The sequence below is a fragment of the Haliaeetus albicilla genome, chromosome 5 (assembly GCF_947461875.1).
Source record: "Haliaeetus albicilla chromosome 5, bHalAlb1.1, whole genome shotgun sequence".
NCBI lineage: Eukaryota > Metazoa > Chordata > Aves > Accipitriformes > Accipitridae > Haliaeetus > Haliaeetus albicilla.
In genome coordinates this window covers 20,069,359-20,077,422 of record NC_091487.1, presented here as the reverse complement: position 1 = coordinate 20,077,422, position 8,064 = coordinate 20,069,359, and the positions used below count along the sequence as shown (strand labels likewise).

General features: G+C 43.1%; 1 long non-coding RNA gene across 1 annotated transcript; it reads right to left on the bottom strand.

The window, feature by feature from the left end:
- Nucleotides 1–1,077: 1,077 nt before the first annotated feature.
- On the bottom strand, nt 1,078–3,108 carry LOC138685441 (uncharacterized). The gene is made up of 2 exons (XR_011324694.1): nt 2,875–3,108; nt 1,078–2,838 (listed from the first exon to the last, which is right to left on the bottom strand). It is a non-coding gene; the product is annotated as an uncharacterized lncRNA (long non-coding RNA).
- Between the last annotated feature and the right edge of the window lie 4,956 nt (nt 3,109–8,064).

Sequence of the window (8,064 nt, the reverse complement as noted above, 5' to 3'; positions counted from 1 at the left end):
CCCATGCATAGATAGAGAAATAGTTACCAGAAAACAGGAGGCTGAAGAGGGGCAAGTTCACACAGAGAGGCAATGTGTGAAAGCCTCCCAAGAGCTGATAAGTGCCGCAGACTTATGGTACTGTTGAATCCACAAGAACTGATAAACTCATGACACAAAAAGGCTGCTGAATCTGTCTGAAGCCACCAGCAAAAACCAGTGTCCGCCATGGTGTACAACTAAGACCACATCTGAGAAGGCAGTGGCTGCTATAGGCAGACAAAAACTACAGGCTTAAATACACACCTCGTGAAACAAGGGACCCCAAGGGCCCTGCTGAACCCACTAGTGTGTCAGTATGAGCCCCCATGTCTGAGGAACCAGTTGGAGTCAGCCCCCCAGCTGTTGCTCCAAGCAGGTAACTGGGAGCATGTGTGCACACTCAAGGCAGTAATTGAATGTACTCTGTGACGGTTGTCTGGTCACCATAATAACTGCTGGATTCCATTCAGAATAACCGCTTAATTGAGAAAAGGTGCTCTAATGAATATCAGTTGTGATCTGTGTCTCCACTTGACTTAATCCTCTGTTGGGGAAATTCATAATAATCTTATGGGAGCTGCTGAAAAGTTATCAGTGGAAAACATGCCCTTATTCTTCAATGTGCAAATGTAATTATTATGCAAAGAGCTGTAACTCATTTCGAAGTTATTTGCATTTGTGGTGTAACTGTATATACAGATGCTATGAGGTCCGAAATATTTGCTTAATCATTGTAGACCAGACCATTTCTAACCCACTCCCATTTTTGCCCCCGCATGGAGGCCATTTGGATATCTGAACCCTCGACTGCTCCTGCAGATTGGATGCTTTGAAGCCCAGATGAGAAAAGTTTTGGACAGACATAAAGTGGTGTCTCCTATAAACACCAGAAGCCCAGTCTTAACCTCTGATGGAAAGCAATGGGCTACAATCTGTCAGTCAGGCATGACAGCTCTGACCCGTGCTAGAATTACTAATTAAAAAAAAAATAAGTTATTCGTGCTCTTGGCAAGTTATATATTGCCATCTGTAGTAGCAGATACACCACAGTCAGCATTTCTTTAGAAAATGAGAGAATTTTATTCTTTCCAATATCCACAGAAACATTCAGGTGTTGCTAGCAGCTTTGCTGCTAATTACACTTACAACCAAAGCAAAATGAAATAAATAGAGCATGAGATAATTACAAGGTGCTGAGAATGTCAGATAAATAAGAGAATAATCAATAAACAAATATTTCTAACAACTGTTTCTGTGAAAACGAGAGACTCTGATTATCAAACAGAGATACCAACCAACTCCGTGACTCAGGTGCCGGGCCTGAGCCAAAGATCCGGTGAGTACTCACCGCTCCTTCCCAATGCACTCTGTGCTTGTAGGATTAGGCCCATTTGTGGAGTGACGCATTGCAATGCTTGCAAGCAAATGAGAAGGAAGAGTTTGGCAAATGCTTGTCTATATGAGATGTTGGGATTTAGTCCATCCAGTATAAGGCTGCAGCCATCTCTGGATAAAACATGGCATCAAAATAAGAAAGAACAGGAAATTACACAGCAGTTTGAAGATAGCGTGGGACTCATTGCCCAAAGTCAGGAACCCAGTGCCAGCCGTGATGCCTGAGAGGATCCCCACTGGTCTTCCAGAGGTCCCATGGTATATCTGCTGGCCCTGTGCAGATGCTTCAACTGCCTTGGACGCGTATGCATAGTCAGCATACACTGAGCAAAGCTAAATCCCAGCGCTCATTTTTTGGTCAAGTATCTTCCCACTGCACCCACAGTCCTGCTGGTTTGCATGCGGTCACTCCTTTGGCCTTGCGCGTCAGTCTCCTTCAGCTCCCAGGTGCTCACTGCAGGTCTGAACGGTGGCTGACATTGCTCCATCTTTATCACGCTGGTGGCTCGGAGGGCCCCAGGAGAAACCTGTGTGCTCAAGCTCTGTGCAAGACTAAGAGACCCCAGCTTCACCAGCAGCAGCGCAGGTGGCAGGAACACATCTCAGAACGCAGAGCTGCCTTTGCCTGCCTTTCATCCATAGCCACGTCACGCACCCTTTGCAGCTGCCACCATCGCCCATGTGTCTGTGGCTGCTTCGTAAACACAAGGTCCCTTTCCCTTCAAGGCTGGATTTGTCTTGGGAAGGTCTCCCTGAGGTTGGGCTTGTCCTGCGGTTTTGTCCCTCTCCTTCAGCTGGAGTGAGCAGGCTGCAAGGGGAGCAGCGCTCCCTCCTTCACCCGGTGCCAGTCCCCACCGTGACGCAGAGCCGGGGTCTGCCTGTCTCCAGCCCGCCGGCACCACCTCCCCAGGCCCCAGGCAAGGAGGCAGGAGGGCCGAAATGCTAGCCTATGATGAAAAGTGAAGGACAGCCTGGTAACATGGAGGTCACCAATTGAGATGCATGGGCAGCACAAATGATAAGCAGCAGCACCGGCTGATAGCTTCTACCTGAGGAGGAGGAGGAAGAAGAAAGCTCACGTTATCGCATTTAAACGCGAGCCAAATGCTTGCCCAAGGTCATCTGCAAGCAGAAAATTTAGATGTGCTTTTCAGTCTTTTCTATTTGTACCACAGGTGCTGAATACATTACCTGGCTTGTCCCATTTTTCACCTGTGCCTGTGTATGTTTTCTGCACGTATTCCTCCACTTGCAGAGTCTCCCAGAGTAGATGTTATTCTCCCCAAAACTTGAGCTGATTGGGAGTTACAACCACATGCTTAGTGATGGAAAAAGTGAGGCATGTTAGAAAGTTGGAAGGTCACAGTTTCTAAAACAACTCCCTGTCCCTCCTGGCTCTTACAAGCCCTCTTCTTAAATCTTCTTTCTCTACAGAAGCTGATTCTACCTTATTTGTACAGCATCTGGTATTATCACATACAAGTGTGGAACCCTTGGCAATTACCATCATATAAATGCTTTTAAAAATGTTCTTGATTTAGGAGAAAAGAGATTATTTCTCTCTGTTTATATCCTAAGATCATATCCCTGACATTTTAGATGATTAAAATACATATAGCAGAAACAATGATTAATTAGAAAAAAATACATTTTTATGTATTGCTGTATAAAGCATGAAAAAATATGCAAAGAGCAAAGATGTTTCACAGTTCTAGAAATACTTACAATTACATATTCTTTCTTAATCTTCAGATCAATGTGGAGCACTAATATGCTCGGTCAGAAAATTCAGTTGATCAAAGCAAACCTTAGCTCCCAGCTTAACATTAAAACCTAAAAAACAGTAGGTTGATTTAAAATAAGCAGGCACACCCTAGAGGTAAATATGAAATGCCACAGTTTCATACAGGACTGAATGTAATATGATAATAACATGAAATACAATGCAGAAAACCAGTAATAGTAGAAAAATCAAAATCCTTTTCTAAAAAGTGCTGCCTGTTCCATGTTTATACATATTTTAGAGAGGGATTTATTGTTCACAAAAGAAAACCTGTGAAAATATATAAAATATATTCAGGCTTTTAGCTGTTGAAAGCACCGTAGAGAATTCAAGGGAGACAAATACATGCCTTTTTTGTCAGTGGGGGTGTGGGGCTTTTCTAATGTATGATTTGGCAGCTGTGGAGAACTGTTTACTTTAGGACAAGTCAAAGACTGAATCACAGAGAATCACTTTTTATTTTATTTTACTTCACTTCTCTCTGGACAGATGCCAGGACCTGCAGGACTCCCATTTTCTGGCTGGTGCTGCTCACTGCTTGTTTCCCCTCATTGCATAACCTGGTCCCAGCCCCACAGTATAAAGTATCACTCACCGTAGCAGTCAGTGGAGAGCAGCCTGTTTCATTGGACCCCCTAAATAATCATGGTGCTTAAATGCCATAAGCGAGTCCTTGTTTCCAGACACCAGCCGTTTCAAGCGGTGTCCATGCGGGCTGCTGCGGCCCTGTGCACATCCCTCTGCTCTACCTGCAAAGTGAGGAGGTGAGTAGCCTCAACGCGTTCAAATGCAACCATGTTCCAAATGAACGTCACGTTCCGCATGCACCCCGATGTGCTCAACATGCAGTGCAGTTCCCAGTCTTTTGGCTTTGACCCACTTTTAACACAGACGGAAAAAACTGAGCAAATCCCATCCCCAAATACACACAAGAAAAAGAACGACTTCTGCTTAGATGAAGTCTACTGAAGTGATGAACTCATTGCTTCCAGCACAGTAACTCAGAGCAGGGGTGGGGAGGTGTCTGTTAACACATTCTTAGCACTTTAAACAGTTTAGAGACTCAGCAAATTTCACAAGAAATCAGCTCCAGAGCAGCTGGGAGGAAATCCTTCCAGACTCTGGCCCAACATCTCTCCTACCTGACTAGATACATTAATTTGTTCTGAAGCCCCAGAGGCCAGAGTGGGAGGCCATCGAAGTGGACAGTGCTGCTTCAGTACTGACCCAACAGCACAAGCACTGTGCTTCACCCTGACGCAAATCCCATCAAATCAACTCAAGCAAAATGCATATCTTTTCAGGGAAGGTACAAGGCCCATCCCACATTCTGAAGATCAGTCACTCTCTGCACATAGTTCCGGAAATTATGCCTATTTACTCAGGCAGAAGAGTGATTGTGGAATCACCAGGATACAGCATTACTACTGATAAGTATCAGAAGAATTTGCATGCCAGGTATGTCATTGGTACAAAAATTATCCCTGGTATTTCCTTAAATGCTATCTTGCAGATGGACACCGCTGATACTTCTTCCCTTGCACTGTGTCGCAAGGTCAGGGAAATCACCAAATGCAAAGATCTCAGGACATGACACCTTTCTTGATTTCCTGATCAAAAGGAAGCTCTAGGGCATCTAGAGCTCCTGCTCCTGCTGAGCTTTTGCTACTATTCTCAGAGAGAGTCTAAAAAAACTCTTTGTAACTTTGAATTATTGTCATCAGGCATAAAGTACTGCCTAAAGCTGCAGCTCTATGATGATGGGTACTGGTGATGTACAGAAGTGCTTTCTGTTAAGAAATAGATTAAAACTCACCTTCTTTTCTGGGCAAAGTATAAACAACATTCAATATTTATTGCTGGAACTTCCATCTACATCAGTGCTTTTTTTCCACCATCACCAAAGAGATACAAAGAGGCTGTCAAAACATGTGGAAAGCCTTGATCTTTTAGGTGGCAGAGTCAGTAATAAATACTGTTACTTCCTTTCACTATGCCAGAGACACACTAAGGAACCTGACAACAGCTTCAGTCACTGACTTAAAATTGAGGCTCTCAAAAATCATATCATGTCTAGAAAATTCCAATAATACAACTACTGCGTGACATATATCCGAGATATTTACTACCAGAAATGCATTCAAACTACACCTGTTTTTAACATCACTTGTCTGTAATACACAACAGAAAGACAAATGCAATTACTCAGTGTATTTTTGGTATCAACTTTTGTAGACGGTTCTACATGCTGGTGGAAGCAGGTACAGCCATGTTAAGCATTGACCATCAGGGAGAAGACAAATCATGTTCAGATGATCATTTTCCGATTCCTTTACCCATGCTAAATAGCATCATGCTTCATCTGGGTTGCAAAGGGAAGAGGAACCTTTTGCGTAGCACCCATAGAACTGTCCAACGTATACACATTACTGTGCCTGTTTCATATATTCAGGATGAGCAAGACATTTTCTCCATGACTTCTAGACACCAGGCAACCTGGTCAAAATTTCGTGGTGAAAAAGAAGAACTCTCTGAAGTATACGTACAGGCTGGTATGGCTTCTCCAGGTTGGCACATGATGCTCACTGTCCCTGCAGAGCAGAGCAAAGCCATAGTCCCCATTGCCAATTGCTTCACCCCCTAGAGAGAAACAGGGCTGAAAGATGAGTGCAGCCAGCTACTAGTGCAGCCAACTCCTTGCTTCTTCCTTCTTTCAGGAATGGTTTCCTTTAAAACAGCACAGGCAGGGTTCTACAATAGATCATCCTCATGAGACAGTCTTTGAAATAGGAACAATATTTTTCTTAATGTGATTGTATAACATTGTCATGACTTTAATATTTTTGACAGTGAATTAAGCTTAGCTATTAAAGTGGGTGCTGTGTTGACTCGTCTTTCCTGCTTTACCCAAAGGCAGGAGCATGCACAGTACAGAGAGAAGGTATTTGCTGCTCTTCTTGGTCTTCAGAAATACAGTGCTCAGAAAGACCTATCCACTCATGTAGGCTCATTTTTGTCCTCCTACAGATAACCACAACATACCAGCTTATTCGGTGTTGTAAGGATGACATGCAAGGCAAGATCAAATGAATGAATTCAGCACTTGCAGTTTTCAGGGAGAAGCCTGATACCTGGCAGAATCCATCCCTTACCACCAGGACTCACATTTAGAAATGTGCATATGAAATAGAGGCTTATTGGGGCATTAGGATTCTTAGGCAATGCCCACGGCCATCAAAATACTGCCAAAAAGCACCAGCCACCAAGTTTCCATGAAGTCGAGAGAGATGTTTACCTCTCTATCCTGGAACGAGGATGTAGTCATGAAGACTTAAGTTAATGCCAGTTTTTCCCTAGTTTCTTTTCCTACCTTTTTGACAAGTCATTTTGATGTCATCTACTCAAATAGCAGTAATAACTGACTTGGAAGAACCTAGACACATGGCCTAGCTTTCGTAATCCTACTATAGGTTCTGATTTGCTAAAGGAAGCTTATGCAGGGGTGGTTACAGGCATACTTTTAAATATCTTAAACATTTTTATCTATGATTCATCCTACTTGCCTTGGAAAGTTGGGGGGTTTTGCCAGGGGGCATGGTTTTAAGTTTGTTGCATTATTCATCTATAACGTCAGTTGACACGGCTTCAAGACAGGGAAGTAAAGTATAAGAACTAACTGGCATATGAACTGTAATGCTTAAGCAGGATCATTTGGGTATGGGGAAGAACCAGAGCTGAGATAAGCAGTAAAAAGTATGTCTGAGTGTCCCTCACTTACAAGGACCTGAATGACAGTCTCAGCATGTCCCATGTTTATATATGTTTGTCCATTATTAATTTCCTGACCTGTCATTCAGTAACTATTCATGGTTCCATAGTTCCCTTCCATGATACCTCAGCATGACAAACATACCTGGAAATGTGATTTTCAAGGCGTGCAGTTCTGGTTGTGATGACAAGCATTGAATAAGCACTTTCTGAAAGACAAAACTTTGGTCCAGGCACCAGAGAGCACATACGTGTTCATGAAACATAAAATTAGTAGTTTGGGTTTACCAGCTGGACTGTTACAATCAGAGTTTGTATTTCTCCTAAATCAAATAACAGCTACATCCAGAGCAGGGATTAAGTCAATTCAGACCTTGTTTACTGCCTATAATTTCAAAGACTGAAAATTACACACGGTGATATCAAATTTCCTTTCTCCTCCCTGCTACCTTAGAAAAAGGTGCTTCCTGTAGGAAACATGGGAAAAGCTATCAGTCCTTTTTGACTGACAGGTCAATGCTCTTGCTGTTGCTGGACAATCACATGGCAGGAAAGTAAGTCCTTCAGAATCAGGGGCAGGAGCAGCACACAGGATGATTTTGCTAACTGGAACAGTTTTGTTCAGGGTTACCTGACCTGTACTCCTCCTAATTTCTAAATTTGACTCACCCCTAGTTTCAGGTGTGGTTCCAGTAGGACTGCTTTCCTTGTCCTTGATATTTCAGAATAATTTCATAAGGTACCCGTAAAAAGCTTCTTTTTTTTTTTTTTTTACCATACCTTCATCAGGGCCCATCCCTCATGGTCTCTAACATGACTAGCACTTCCCCATGTACTGTATCTGAAGCATTGCATTCAGTTACCTAAACATCTACAGACCCAGGGAAACATGCACCATGTCTGCAGTGCCAGATGGAGGGCAGGGAGCATGTCCTAGGAAATGTAAAATGGTATCAGGAATCTAAGTCTAAAGAACTGAATCCTATCCACAGACATGGAGGTACCAACAAGGTATTTGCTGTAAAGCTTCCTCTATTTATCTGTGACAGTTAAGCTGCACCATGTCTTTGGCAGCAGTTAAAGCTTGAAAAGACAAG